General features: G+C 47.6%; 1 long non-coding RNA gene across 1 annotated transcript in view; it reads right to left on the reverse strand.

Moving 5' to 3' along the window:
• Window positions 1-1,842: 1,842 nt before the first annotated feature.
• LOC124711713 overlaps window positions 1,843-15,848 on the reverse strand; it is a 496,662-nt gene continuing 482,656 nt past the window's right edge. The window contains exon 5 of the long non-coding RNA XR_007005502.1: window positions 1,843-1,961. This is a non-coding gene — a long non-coding RNA (uncharacterized LOC124711713). The remainder of the gene's footprint in view (window positions 1,962-15,848) is intronic.

Here is a 15,848-nt window from a genome sequence, read left to right on the forward strand (position 1 = left end):
TTTCAAGCTCCTAACGTGTAGGTTGCCATGCAGGACAGGCATGCTGGAGTAGTGTCAGCCTATTTCATCAACCTGTTGTGCAGGGGCTACACATGCTAATGGTGATGGCTAGGAGAAGGTTGAGATGGTTATTGCTGAGGATAGACAGAGAGGAGGGAAGGAATAGGGAGAGAGTGGGGCTACATGGGGGGACAGAGAAAGTGTACAAGAAAGGGGCACTGAGAGTTGGTCGGGAGGGGGTCATACAGAGAGAAGAGGTGGGAAGATCAATGTAGCAAGAAGGAGGAACGACTGGGATAGAGGAGGAGGGACAGAGAGATAGAGGGGGCAGAAGATGGTTATGGAAGAAGGGGAGAAGGATATGAATATAGACAAGGGGGGAGAAGTAAATGGATAGGGAAAGGAGCCAAGAGGAGGAGCTGGAAAAGGGGAAAAGGAAAAGTGAGAGTGACAGAAGGAGATGGGATAGGAGAGGAAGGTGGCCAGGAGACAAGGTAGAAAGATTGGGACAGGAGGAAATCAACACAAATTGAGGGGGGACAAGGAGATGGACAAGGTGTGAGGGCAAAGGTGAAGGTGGACAGAGAGAGAGGGCATAGGAAGAGATGGGCAGAGGAGGAGATTGACAGAGAATGGGGGCAGAGAGTGGGGGTAGAGAGTGAGGGCAGAAGATGGGCAGCTGATGAAGGCAGAGGAGAAGATGAACAGGTAGAGATGGGGTAGGACAAGATGGGCAGGGAGATATGGCTGGGGAGATGAACAGGGAGAAATGGGGAGAGGATGGGAATGAGGAAATTGGAAGGAAAGGGATATGGACAGAGAGAGTGAGGAGGAGGAGGAGATGGAGACAAAGGAGGCAGGAGAGGATGGGGTGAGAGGAGGAGATGGGCTGGGAGTGGGAGGGGGAAATCATCAGAGAGGTGGGAACCAAAGGATGGGCAGAGAGGAGGTGAGGAGAAAATTGGCAGATAGGAGTGTGAGGAGACAATGGGCACAGTCGGATGGGCAGAGGGTGGGCAAAGTGGAGATGGGGAGAAACATGAGAAGGGGATGGACAGATAGATGGGGGAAAGAGGAGATGGTTAGGGAGAGGTGAGGAGATGGGGTGAGGAGGAGATGAAAAGTAGGGTGGAGGGGAGGAGAGGGATGGAGGGAGGGAGGGGGAGGGGCAGAGAGAGAGAGAGAGAGAGAGAGAGAGAGAGAGAGAGAGAGAGAAGGTGGAGGAGGAGGAAAATGTGGAGGGTTGGGTTGGGTTTTTTGGGGGAAGGAGACCAGACAGCGAGGTCATCGGTCTCATCGGATTAGGGAAGGACGGGGAAGGAAGTCGGCCGTGCCCTTTCAGAGGAACCATCCCGACATTTGCCTGGAGCGATTTAGGGAAATCACGAAAAACCTAAATCAGGATGACCGGACGTGGGATTGAACCGTCGTCCTCCCGAATGCGAGTCGAGTGTCCTAGCCACTGCGCCACGCCGCTCGGTGAAAATGTGGAGGCTGGGGAAGAGATGTGTGCAAGATATATTTGTCAAACGCACTTACAGGCGAAGCAGCGGAAAATGACCAGTAGTAATAATAAAACCGGAAGGGGGTGCGGACTTAGTCGGTGTCGGCAGAGACTGACCGTGGTTTTCAATGTAGGAGACGAGCCTGGCGAGCACGGCGGGCGCGCCCGCAGCCGGCTCCAGCACCATCTGGTCGAGCGGCACGCCGAAGACGCGCGGCGCGGGCTCTGCGCGCCGGCCCAGCAGCAGCGTGCCCGTGCCGGCCAGCAGCCTCTTGACGCGCGACAGCCGGCCCCCCGCGGTCGCGGCCGCGGCCGCGCCGCCGCCGGAGCCCGCGCCGCCGCACGGCGCCTCCGTCGCGTAGCAGCACTCCTCGCCCGGCGCGTCGCAGCCGCACAGCGTCGCCGGTCGACGCATCGCCGCGCTCTGCTTGTCGCAACAGCTGTCGTTGCCGCCGCACTGCAACACACGCACACACCGTATCCTCAGCACGTCGCACAACGTACGTCCATCACAGCAGACGGACCCCATCTTTTCTATGGTACCATAAATTATTCTACGTTTTCGTGAGAGAGAACTTCGGGAAGAGGAACCTTCTCTTTCCCTATTTTTCTTATCCTTATCCGGTGTCTTCAAAGGGCCGGATCCCTTTCCTGTACCCCCTCCCCCATACTGTCCCCTCCTCTCCCATAAGGACAGTGTGTATTCGATCTGCTTCTATTGTGATCCAATGTCAACGTTTTAGAAATTTTTTTCGAATCGTATAACTAAGACATAAGTACCAGCGTGTTATGAGTCGGACGTGAAAAGCCGGTCCAAAAACCACACCCAGGCTGGCCGCCATATCGGACCTCGTCGTTATTCCGCCTGTCGGATTCGAATATCGGAAGCAGCGTTCTAGCATGCGCGCATATTCGATTGGGTCCTTTCGAGATCGGCAGTTCCTGTTTCTCATTTAGTGACCACAAACACTGTTTCTCTACAGTTAAATATCGGTGAGAGACAACTTCGTGTTCATTGTTGCATTTATACTTCTCCTCCACTCCACAAGTGGGGGCGAGCATTTTTGAAAAGGAGACTTATCTTGACAACCTAAGGAAAGGAGACGTATCTTACAACCTAAGCAGGTTTCATTAAACGGTTGTGCGTTTACATGTGAGCGAAAATAGATTTCTATCTATCGCTAGAGCCTTGTCCCACATTACGCAGGGTCTGCCATCGTTAATCGGATTTGGCATGTTAATGGTTAAGGGGTGGCCGGATGCCCTTCCTGCCGCCACCCCGACGGAATTAGTGTACCCCAACTGTCTGAGACCAGTGTAATCCAAGGAATAGTGCGAAAGTGTTCAGATGTGTGCGAGCCGTGTAACTGAGGCGGAACAAGGGGACCAGCCCGGTATTCACCTATCGGGATGTGGAAAACCGCCTAAAACCCACATTCAGGCTGGAAGGCACATCGGCCCTCGTCGTTAATCCGCTGGGCAGATTCGATCCAGGGCCGGCGCGCCTACCCGAGTGCGGGAAGCAGCGCGTTAGCGCTCTCGGCTACCCTGGCGGATACGTGAGCGAAAATCGATTGACGAAGAGGAAATCCGACAGCTAGAACCGCATTTCCGGAATAGATGGCCAGTCAGAAGACGCATTGGGAAATGGCATTTGGTTTTGAGAGCCCCACGAAAACGCAGTCCGACGGACGGTTGAGCGACCATTACGCTAGTCCAAGAACATGGTCACCAAAGGTAGAGAAGTCTTCAACCAAGATGGGAGCAGTATTTCTGTTCGAAAAAACTGAGAGCCTTTATCAAGTTGTATTTAAAGGGCGAAAACAGAACATTTATTTCATATGTGGAAAATGAGGAACAATTATGACTTAAGGCGTTAAGAACTTCGGAATGAATAGGTACACTCCAAGCGAAGTAATAAAACACGTCAAATCCATACCCCAGTTTAATGGTACCATTCGTACAATGTTGCGAAAACAGACTGAAAGAAAACTAATAACAGAAAGTTATTAGCAGTTCGTGCATCCGTAAAATTGTCATGCGTGAAGCCTACAACAGTTCTCACAGTCAGACCCTGGCTAAATATTTGTCAAAAACTTCTGTTGAGTTCTGGTCGTAAGTGCCGCGCGGAGACGCCGCGCGATCTGAGGCGCCGTGTTATGAACTCAAAAAATGGTTCAAATGGCTCTGAGCACTATGGGACTTAACTACTGTGGTCATCAGTCCCCTAGAACTTAGAACTACTTAAACCTAACTAACCTAAGGACATCACACACAGCCATGCCCGAGGCAGGATTCGAACCTGCGACCGTAGCAGTCGCGCGGTTCCGGACTGCGCTGTTATGAACTGCGCGGCCGCTCCCACCGGAGGTTCGTGCCCTCCCTCGGGCATGGGTGTGTGTGTTGTCCTTAGCATAAGTTAGTTTAAGTAGTGTGCCCGTCTAGGGACCGATGACCTCATCAGTTTGCTCCCTTAGGAATTCACACACACATTCTGGTAGTAAGTGAAGTCAAAAAAATGCATCCAAAGCTTCCATACAGTCTCTCGTAGATTCACCTAGAGTAGCATCTGTAGATACAGCAGACAGAACGCTAAAATATTACATTCCGTACTCCTACAATAACGTTTTCACTCAAAATGTTTGACAGTCGATAATAATCAGAAGTGAGATACATCGAGATTAGCACATCATCAGGTACTGAGAAACAATTAAGAATACTAAAAGCGAATAAGGTAGTATGCCCCGACAGAATTCCACTGAGCTTTCACATTCAATACGCCGCGGCATTAGCTCCTTTCCTAGCTAATATTTTATGGAGAATCGTCTCCACAGCGAAGCGTCCCCCGTTATTGAGAAACTTCGCACACTGCTTGTGTTTACAAACAAAGTAACAGACAGTCTGCACGTAATTTCAGGTCAATATACCTATCTCTGACGTTCACATGTTGCAGGGTCCGAGAGCATATTGCACAGTAAAAGATTATGACGTTCCTGGAGGAAAACAAGTTTCTCTCCACAATCGGCACGGATTCAAAGAAAATTCGCTCGTGCGAGACACAGACTCTTTTGTTGACATACGTCATCTTTCAAACAATAAAGAAAGCTGAAAGGTAGATTCCATCTTCCTAGGGTTTCGAAAGGCGTCTGACATACTACCAGATAGGGCGATCAGCAGCACTACACATAGAAGCAACGGAAGTCACAGGATACCTCCTTATATCGTATAGGAACTTCTTTTTCCCGATAGTGCAACAACTCTACGTGGCACGGACTTCAACAAGTCGCTGGAAGTCCCCTCAAAAGTACTGTGCCGAGTCACCTTCCCCCTACAGTCGTCCATAATTGCGAAAGTGTTGCCGGGGCAGGACTTTGTGCATGAAATGACCTACCGTTTACGTCCCATGAATGTTCGATGGTATTCACGTTGGGAGATATGGGTGCCCCAACCATACGCTCTAACTGTCCAGAATGTTCTTCAAACCAATAGCGAACAATTGTGGCCGGTGACATGACATCTCCACGTAGCCAAACGTAACGATTTCCACTCAGCTGGACCACAGCACCCAGTCCATTACATGTAAACACAGCCCACACCGTTGTGGAGCCACCACTAGTTTGCACAGTATTATTGACAACTTGGGTCCATGGCTTCGTGGGGTCAGCTTCATACTTGATGCCTACCATCAAGTCTTACCAATAGAAATCGGGATTCATCCGACCGGGCCCGAGTTTTCCATTGTCTACGGTCCAACCGATATGGTCAAGAGCCCAGAAGAGGCGCTGCAGGCGATGTCGTGCTGTTAGCAAAGGAACTCGCGTCGGTCGTCGGCTGCCATAGCCCATTAACATCAAATTTCGCCGCACTGTCCTAAGGGTACGTTCGTGGTACGTCCCACATTAATTTCTGCGGGTATTTCAAGCAGTGTTGTTTGACTGTTAGGACTGACTACTCAAACGCCGCTACTCACGGTCGTTACAGTGAAGGCCGTCGGCCACTGCTCTGTCCGTGGTGAGAGGTTATGCCTGAAATTGGATATTCTCGGCACACTCTTAGCACTAGAGATCTCGGAATATTGAATTCCCTGACGATTTTCAAAAATAGAATGTCACATGCGCCTAGCTCAAACCACCATTCAGCGTTCAAAGTGTGTCAGTTCCCTTCAGGCAGCCATAATCGCGTCGGAAACTATTACCAGAGTACAAAAAACAGCTCTGCCAATACAATGTCCTTTTATACCTTGTGTATGAGATACCGCCGCGATCTGTTAACGTGCATAAAACTACCCCACGACTTTCGTCATCTCCGTGGGAAAGTGTTCGGTGATAATGCTGATGTGTACAAGTAAGTATCGTCGGCGGACAATCGCACGAAATTGCAGAGATATTTCGACAATTTGGAGATATGTAAGATACTGTCTATAGCAAAGCGAAAGAACCAAACACAATCAGTCACGACATTAGTGTTGGGTATCTTGAGAACATTATATCATTCAAGTATTTTTGAATAATACTAAGAGCGATATGAAATGGGACCGTCACGTAAAATTAATAGGGAAGACGAATCGACGACTTGGTTTTGTTGGAAAGTTTTGAAAAAGTGCTCTCCATCTGTAAAGGAAGCCGTATAGAAAACGCCTGTGCGACCAATTAGCCGGCCGGAGTGGCCGTGCGGTTCTAGGCGCTACAGTCTGGAACCGCGTGACCACTACGGTCGCAGGTTCGAATCCTGCCTCGGGCATGAATGTGTGTGATGTCCTTAGGTTAGTTAGGTTTAAGTAGTTCTAAGTTCTAGGGGACTGATAACCACAGCAGTTCAGTCCCATAGTGCTCAGAGCCATTTGAACCATTTTTGCGACCAATTCTACGCTAGTGTTCCAGTGTTTGGAGTCGTCCTCGCGAAGGCATGATAGACATCGAACGAATTGAGACGAGCTGCTACAACCGCAACAGATCGGTATAGTCAATACGAAAGTGTAACGGAGATTCTCGGGGAACATCAATAGGAATTTTTGAAAGGAAGACGTCTTAGTTATCACTGAACTCTGTTAAGTAAATTTAGAGATCCTGTAGTCGAAGAAGACTGTGCAACCACTACGCTGCCTCCATCGTATATCTCAAGTAGGGATCAAGGGAAGAGGATGAGAATGAGAGAGACTGGAAGCGGACAGAGGCATACAGGCAGTTATTTCTTCCTCCCTCAATAAGCCAATTAAATAGGCTAGAAAATGGACAATATACTCGTAGTTATGATGCACACTCTGCCATTCACTGTACAGTGGCTTGCAGAGTACATACGCAGTAGTGCAAGGCAGACGATACTTCCCATCGTGCCACCTATTGAGGCTTCTTCCCGTCCTACTGGAATATCGAGCGCAGGGGGAACGATTACTTAAAACGTCTCTGTGCGTGTTATTACTCCGATCTCTTCGCGGTCCCTACGTGAGCGAAACCTAGGGGATTGTGCATATTGCTAGAGTCCTCACTTATACTTGTCCTTAAGACTTTGTACATGGGCTTTCGCGGGATAATTGACGTGTGTCTTCAAGCATTCGCAGTTCGGAATTTCCGCGACCGAGAAGTTTCGAATCGGTGAAAATAGTACTGGCGTCCGTTTTCTCAGAAAAATGACGATATTGTGGTGGTGGCCTACCTCCTTCCGTCCAGCAGTACAATCAGACAGTGTTAAGACAGCTTTTTCAGTCAGCTGGACTGGAAGTTAAAAACAAACGCCGCGAGAAGCTGACCGAAGTGGTCCCCCTATGTTGCAGTACAATAGACTTGCCAAACTTAAGTTCCAGCGTTTCCAATTGTCGGACTATCGTCTTCATTTATCTGATCTGCCCCGCCCCCCCTCCTCCGCCACACCGGGGTTGGGGGCACTATGTAGAATGAAGGTAGTGGCAAACCTCTGACTGTATTCTGCATTCTTTCCCTGCAGGGACAAGAACCTTTCAGCTGTCCCTCACCAACAAATCGGGCAAACTCGTTCATGGTGTGGTGATGGAAGCATTCAAACACGATAGCATCTTTCTGCCGTTCTGCCACTTCTCCACATCGACCCAACTTGGTGTGCTGATCCTATACAACTGAATGTCACGTTCACACATCCGCCTTAGTTCAGCAGTGGTAGAGTACACGACCACTTCGTAATTAGTTCTAAACGATCTACACCGCTCCAAAGCGACCAGTACGATCTTTTAACGGTAGGAGTGGCGATGGGGAGACACACATCTAGTCCGGTGACCTTACATACGCTAAGATAATACGACGTGCCATGATGCTGCTGATTATCGAAATTGGCAGCACAAGAAAGCGGTTCACACAACGGCAGCCGGGGCGTTTTCCAATACGCTTGCATCAATTACGTTATACATGTGGAGTGCCGTCCGTCAACATTAATTTATATTTGAAGACTTGCTCGATATCGGCTGTGATTTCTGATCTTGTACTGTAACAGTTTCACAGCTTCTTGATTCGAAAAATCGACTTCTCTGATATGACATGATGTCTTGTGCATCAAGTACAGTAGTTCTACTCAGTCGATACACTCATTGGGTTATCCCTGTAGATAATTTATTTGCACGTACACAATCTAAATTGTGACAGAAACATAAAAGGACAGTCTTCATATCTTAATTATCAGCCAACTTGAAATGATATTCCCGTCAATCAGATTTTCAATTCCCACTCTGAGATTAACTATAGGCATGCAAAAACAACCGCTGCCTTCTTGTTAAGGTATATTTGTAGGTAATGAAATTTTTATCTCTGTGTTAAGATGTGTATACTGCCAGGAGAAAAGAAAGCACTTCGAAAACTAGATAAGCTAGTTTGATTGACCACTTTATAGGAGCAGCTGCCTGAGCTGTACAGTTCTTAGCGACACCGGACGTAAAACCAACTGCGTAGCAAGTTTACTAAAACTACCTACCTGAAAAATAGTAGTACTGCAAGAGTATCTGTGGACGTCGGAAGTGGCAACAAATATAGCCGAAAGTGTAAATTTGGTAAATACCATTATTTAGAAAAAAATAAACTGAGCTTTAATGTACTTTTACAAAAAGTCCCACAATATTATACCACATAGTTACTGACGGTGGTTGTTTCTGATGGCTCTCGATCTTCCACCATAATCGAGTTCCTCAACATAAGGTGCTAAATATGAGGTAGCCAAGGAAATGGAAACGTGGGTTCTACTATGCCAAGACTGCTTGGTAGCTACAACAGGAAAACACAATTAATTAGCAGGAGTACAAAATAAGAAAGTATTTATTACTTAACTTTGCTGTAGTCCATGATCAGTTGGTTGGCAATTAAAGAAGACGCGACTGGACTAAGCGTCTGCAGAATGTCATAATTTACAAGTCACAAATCTTGAAGTGACGAATTAATATCTCGTAATATTGAATGTCGAATCCGGTGAATTTGAAGACTAAATTGGAACGGTGCTACAAAGGCTTGATGGCAGCAATGACTGAGCTGCAGACGATGCCTAACATCGGCGTTGGCTGACCACTGAGCGCGGCTACAAACTGTAGACTGGCACAACTGCACTACTCTCCTGCTGCACATGAAGTGGCCCAGCGGGGAGCTTGAGTACTGCGACTGGCTGTGTACTCTTTGGCTAGCACAGCCGTTCTTCTGTTCCGTTTCTCGAGAGAGTCGCATCCGGCTGATCGATCTCTCAGGCGGCGGTGTGGTCGTATGACTGGCGACATAACAGTTCCAGTAAAAGGGTTAACTTAAATTCGGTTCCCAATGGACTTGTATCAGCATGCAAAAGGAAGTGTATACAGAAAAAGAAAAAAGCGCGTAATTAAAATGTGTTGCGACCCCGAGCGGGCTAGTTTTCTAAATCAGGAAAAAAGATGCTAACGGTAATAATTACTTATAACAAATACACGCATTTTTTCATCCGTAAATAAGCATTTTTAATTGTTCACTCGGCTCATCATTGTAAGTTATGGGAACACTGGAACTTCAGCGCTGTTTTAGCAGCAACCTTATTTTGTATTAAGAATTCGCAAGATTTCCTTGCAAGTCGAGTTTAAGCTTATTTATTTTTCGAAACAAATCCACGAGATATGTCCGTCCGAATATAAATACCTAACGTTTATTTTGGCTCGATCAGTGAAAGAGCTAACGACTCGTGGGATATTGCGGGACAAGACAGTCAGTAATGAGGTCGAATTACTGGACGCTCCGCGCCAAGGTTCAAATGGCTCTGAGCACTATGGGACTTAACATCTTAGGTCATCAGTCCCCTAGAACTTAGAACTACTTAAACCTAACCAACCTAAGAACAGCACACACATCCATGCCCGAGGAGGAATTCGAACCTGCGACCGTAGCGATCGCGCGGTTCCAGACTGAAGCCCCTAGAACCGCTCGGCCACAACGGCCGGCCCGCGCCAAGGAATCGGACGGTTGGAGAAAAGTGTAGTCTTTACTGATTGTCTGCGGTTTTTAGATAACGTCACGAATACATTCATTTCACAAGCTGTTGTTTCTGCTGCATTGCCGGCCGTGGTGGTCTAGCGGTTCTAGGCGCTCAGTCCGGAACCGCGCGACTGCTACGGTCGCAGGTTCGAATCCTGCCTCGGGCATGGATGTATGTGATGTCCTTAGGTTAGTTAGGTGTAAGTAGTTCTACGTTCCAGGGGACTAATGACCTCAGAAGTTGAGTCCCATAGTGCTCAGAGCCATTTCTGCTGCATTATATCACCCCGTAATGGCCGTAGTTGGACAGTTCAGGTAATTACTGGTCGCTAACAAATAGTAGTCTACCAAAACAATAATGAAGTAATTTTTACGAAACAAGAGTTTCATGACTAAAACATTATCGAACCTATTTCTGTTGTAATCACCTAGAAAATTTGAATTTACCCGCGTAAATCAATACATGTGATGTACATGTAAAGACAAACAAATGGTTACAATTTCAGAAAATTGCGTGATTTATTCAAGAAAAAGAGCTTCACAAACTGAGCAAGTCAATAACGAGCAGGTCGACCTCTCGCCCTTAAGCAAGAAGTTATTCGCTAGGCAGTGACTGACGAGTTGGGTGTCCTCCAGAGTGGCATCGTGGTAAATTCTATCCAACTGACGCTTTAGATCGCCATAATCCCGAGCTGGTTGTAAGGCCCTGCTCACAATGCTCTAAATGTTCTCAATTGGGGAGAGATCCGGCGACCTTGCTGGCCAAGACAGCGTTTGGCACACGCGAGACAGAAGCAGTGTGTGTGGGCGGGCGTTATCTTGCTGAAACGTAATCCCAGGATGGTTTGCCATGATGGGCAACAAAACGTGGCGTAGAATATCGTCGACGTACCACTACGCTGTAAGGGTGGCGCAGATGACAACCAGAGGGGTCCTGATACGTAATGACATGGCATCTCAGACCATCATTCGTCGCTGTCGGGCCGAATAGCGGGCCACAGTCAGGCTGGTACCCTACCGCTGTCCGGAGGGTCTCTAGACAGTCTTTCCTGACCATCGATGCTCACTACGATGCGGGACTCATCACTGAAGACATTTCTACTCCAGCCAGTTGCCCGATACCACTGCAAACGGGCTTGATAGTGTACAGAGGTCAATGGTAGTCGGCACAAGCAGCGCCGTGAGTCCAGCTCCCTTTCTGCAAGCCGTCTATCAGTGGTCCTTGTGGTCACTAAAGCACCAGTTGTATGTCGGAACGACGATAATGATGAATACGGAGCTCTGCGTGCCTCTCTGACGACAGCTAGGTCCTTATGTTCTGTCGCCTCTCCAGGCCACGTTGTGTTCGGCCGCTGTTAACCCATTCCTGCTAAAATCGATAATAGTGGCATCATTCCTATTAAAATGTCGAGCAAATCGTCGATTACTCCAACCGGCGGATTTGAGCTCCTATACGTCCTTTCTCAGATGTTGACATCTCCGTATATTGTTCACGCGCCTGTTTGCGAGGGATAGAGTACACGGAATGAGACTAGCAAAGACTTTCCCGCCCTGGTATCGACATGTTCCCTGTTTACTACCCCTGCCAGCCGCGCGGTGAAATTGCGCTGCAGCGTCGCTCATTCATCCAGCGGCATGTATGAATATAAATTTGTGACCAACTTGCATAATTCCTTCGTGGTGCGTCGTATTTTTATTTTTGATTTATTATTTTTTGTCTCAGACTATATTATACTGTTGTGTAACTTACTTGCCGTAAAGGCGCGTGCGAAGTGATTATCAGGACAGCTCATTGCGACCAAAATGTGTCTCAACCACCGAGCCACAATACGCCGTTGGGTAGTGCTGCAGCCTCGTAAAACAGAGGGAAAACGTTCGATTCGCCATCGGGTACGGCTCTGGGTTTAAAATGTCGCTTAACGTTTTTGTACGTGAGTAGCTACTGTAATTGAAATTACTGCGTATCATCTCTGATTAAGCGTGCTCAAGAACGAAAGAATGGCAACTTTTGAGCTACCGGCTCACTGTCTACGAGCCAGAAGACGGCAAATTAACCACGTAAGAAAACTACGGACGGTATTCTCTTGATAAGGGTGTAAATAAACTACAAAGCAATTTCCACTCGATTTTAGCCATTTGAAACGGAAGCTGTGTCACGTGAACTACTTGCAGAGAACGATTGTGCAACATTGTATTTCTCGGTAAGTCCGTTTCTGTTGTGAGTGCAGGCAAATTGAAATCCTTACTGCATCTACATGTCAAAAGCTTGTCCAACACTAGAGGGGTTGTAGGAAAAAAATTCTGGAACGGCGTACACTACTGGCCATTAAACGAAGACGACGTGCTACAGACGCGAAATTTAGCCGACAGGAAGAAAATGCTGTGATATGCAAATGAGTAGCTTTTCAGAGCATTCACACAAGGTTGGCGCCGGGGGCGACACCTACATCGTGCTGACATGAGGAAAGTTTCCAACCGATTTCTCATACACAAACAGCAGTTGACCGGCGTTGCCTGGCGAAACGTTGTTGTGATGCCTCGTGTAAGGAGGAGAAATGCGTACCATCACGTTTCCGACTTTGATAAAGGTCGGATTGTAGCCTTTCGCGATTGCGGTTTATCGTATCGCGACATTGCTGCTCGCGTTGGTCGAGATCCAATGACTGTCAGCAGAAGATGGAAACGGTGGGTTCAAGAGGGTAATACGGAACGCCGTGCTGGATCCCAGCGGCCTCGTATCACTAACAGTCGAGATGACAGGCATCTTATCCGCATGGCTGTAACGGATCGTGCAGCCACGTCTCGATCCGTGAGTCAACAGATGGGGACGTTTACAAGACAACAACCATCTGCACGAACAGTTCGACGACGTTTGCAGCAGCATGGACTATCAGCTCGGAGACCATGGCTGCGGTTACCCTTGGCGCTGCATCACAGACATGAGCGCCTGCGATGGTGTACTCAACGACGAACCTGGGTGCACGAATGGCAAAACGTCATTTTTTCGACTGAATCCAGGTTCTGTTTACAGCATCATGATGGTCACATCCGTGTTTGGCGACATCGCGGTGAATGCACATTGGAAGCGTGTATCCGTCATAGCCATACTGGCGTATCACCCGGCGTGATGGTATAGGGTGCCATTGGTTACACGTCTCGGTCACCTCTTGTTCGCATTGACGGTACTTTGAACAATGGACGTTACATTTCAGACGTGTTACGACCCGTGGCTCTACCCTTCATTCGATCGCTGCGAAACCCTACAATTAGGCGGGATAATGCACGACCGAAAGTTGCAGGTCCTGTACGAGCCTTTCTTGATACAGAAAATGTTCGACTGCTGCCCTGGCCAGCACATTCTCCAGATCTCTCACCAGTTGAGAACGTCTGGTCAATGGTGAACGAGCAACTGGCTCGTCACAATACGCCAGTCACTACTCTTGATGAACTGTGGTATCGTGTCGAAGCTGCATGGGCAGCTGTACCTGTACACGCCATCCACGCTCTGTTTGACTCAATGCCCAGGCGTATCAAGGCCTTTATTATCAAGGCCTTTATTACGGCCAGAGGTGGTTGTTCTAGGTACTGATTTCTCACGATCTATTCACCCAAATTGCGTGAAAATGTAATCACATGTCAGTTGTAGCATAATATATTTGTCCAATGAATACCCGTTTATCATCTGCATTTATTTTTGGTGTAGCAATTTTAATGGCCAATAGTGTAATAATAGGGAGAAAAAATACCCATCACTCAATGTTGCAATATGCAAATACAAAACAGTCCATTAGACTACTCGGAACTGTAATAATTCTTGATTTAGGAGTACAAATTATGTCACGCGAATGACTTTAGAATTACACTGCATTTATGTGTTAGCGGTTATAACCGGACCCAATATGTCCAACAGAATCGACAAGCGCGATACACGGTGGCCCTGAGAATCCCTGAATAATTAGATTGTCAATACTGATAAGAAACATGAGATACGAGATCAGGTTAAGTGTTGTGTTGTTCAGTATTTCAAGTGTGCACGCACTGTGTCCCTGGACAGATAACCGCCAATGTGGCAAGTTCGCTGCCGGCACTACACAGTTAGCTGGATATCTGGTAACACCAGGCAGCAGTATCTGCGATATGCCTGCAAATGCACCACATACACCGATGAGCCAAAACATGATGATCGCTGCCCGCCGAAATGCGGAATGCCTCCGGGTGGTGTTGCGGGCAAGTGACGCATTGAGGAAAGAATGTAAGCGGAAGAGAGACGAATGGCCAGTAATTATAGCGGAGATACGGGACGAAATCCACTGATGTGGACAAAGGGTGCATAGCTGTCGCGCTGCAGCTGGAAACGAGGATCTCTGAAACCGCGAAGCTGGGCGGCTGTTGACGTACAACTGTTGTGATCATCTGTGGAAAATGGATTGAAGGACGGTGAAATAACGAGTGGGCCGTTTGGTATTGGACGACCACGTCCCACCACAAAACTTAGAAGTCGGGGGATCCCCCAACGTGTAATCCACGACAGGCAGCTATCTACATCTACATTCATACTCCGCAAACCATCCAACGGTGTGTGGCGGAGGGCACTTTACGTGCCACTGTCATTATCTCCCTTTCCTGTTCCAGTCACGTATGGTTCACGGGAAGAACGACTGCTGGAAAGTCTCATTGTGTGCTCGAATCTCTCTAATTTTACATTCGTGATCTCCTCGGGAGGTATAAGTAGGGGGAAGCAATAAATTTGATACCTCACCCAGAAATGCACCCTCTCAAAACCTGGACAGCAAGCTACACCGCGATGCAGAACACCTCTCTTGCAGAGTCTGCCACTTGAGTTTGTTAAATATCTCCGTAATGCTAACACGCTTACCAGATAACCCTGTGACGAAACGCGCCGCTCTTCTTTGGATCTTCTCTATCACCTCCGTCAACCCGACCTGGTACGGATCCCACACTGATGACCAATACTCAAGTATAGTTCGAACGAGTGCTTTGTAAGCCACCTCCTTTGTTGATGGACTACATTTTCTAAGGACCCTCCCAATGAATCTCAATCTGCCACCCGCCTTACCAACAATTAATTTTATATGATCATCCCACTTCAAATCGTTCCACACGCATACTTCCAGATATTTTACAGAAGTAACTGTAACGCTATCATATGATCACACAACAAAGGATCCTTCTTTCTATGTATTCGCAATACATTACATTTGTCTATGTTAAGGGTCAGTTGCCACTCCCTGCACAAAGTGCCTATCCGCTGCAGATCTTCCTACATTTCGCTGAAATTTCCTAATGCTGCAACTTCTCTGTATACTGCAGCACCATCCGCGGAAAACAGCCGCATGGAACTTCCGATACTATCTACTAGGTCATTTATATATATTGTGAAAAGCAATGGTCCCATAACACTCCCCTGTGGCACGCCAGAGGTTACTTTAACGTCTGTAGACGTCTCTCCATTGATAACAACATGCTGTGTTCTGTTTGCTAAAAACTCTTTAATCCAGCCACACAGCTGGTCTGATATTCCGTAGGCTCTTACTTTGTTTATCAGGCGACAGTGCGGAACTGTATCGAACGCCTTCCGGAAGTCAAGGAAAATAGCATCTATCTGGGAGCCTGTATCTAATATTTTCTGGGTCTCATGAACAAATAACGCGAGTTGGGTCTCACACGATCGCTGTTTCTGGAATCCATGTTGATTTCTACAGAGTAGATTCTGGGTTTCCAGCAATGACATGATACGCGAGCAAAAAACATGTTCTAAAATTCTACAACAGATCGATGTCAGAGATATAGGCCTATAGTTTCGCGCATCTGCTCGACGACCCTTCTTGAAAACTGGAACTACCTGTGCTCTTTTCCAATCACTTGGAAACTTCCGTACCTCT

The sequence above is a fragment of the Schistocerca piceifrons genome, chromosome 8 (assembly GCF_021461385.2).
Source record: "Schistocerca piceifrons isolate TAMUIC-IGC-003096 chromosome 8, iqSchPice1.1, whole genome shotgun sequence".
NCBI lineage: Eukaryota > Metazoa > Arthropoda > Insecta > Orthoptera > Acrididae > Schistocerca > Schistocerca piceifrons.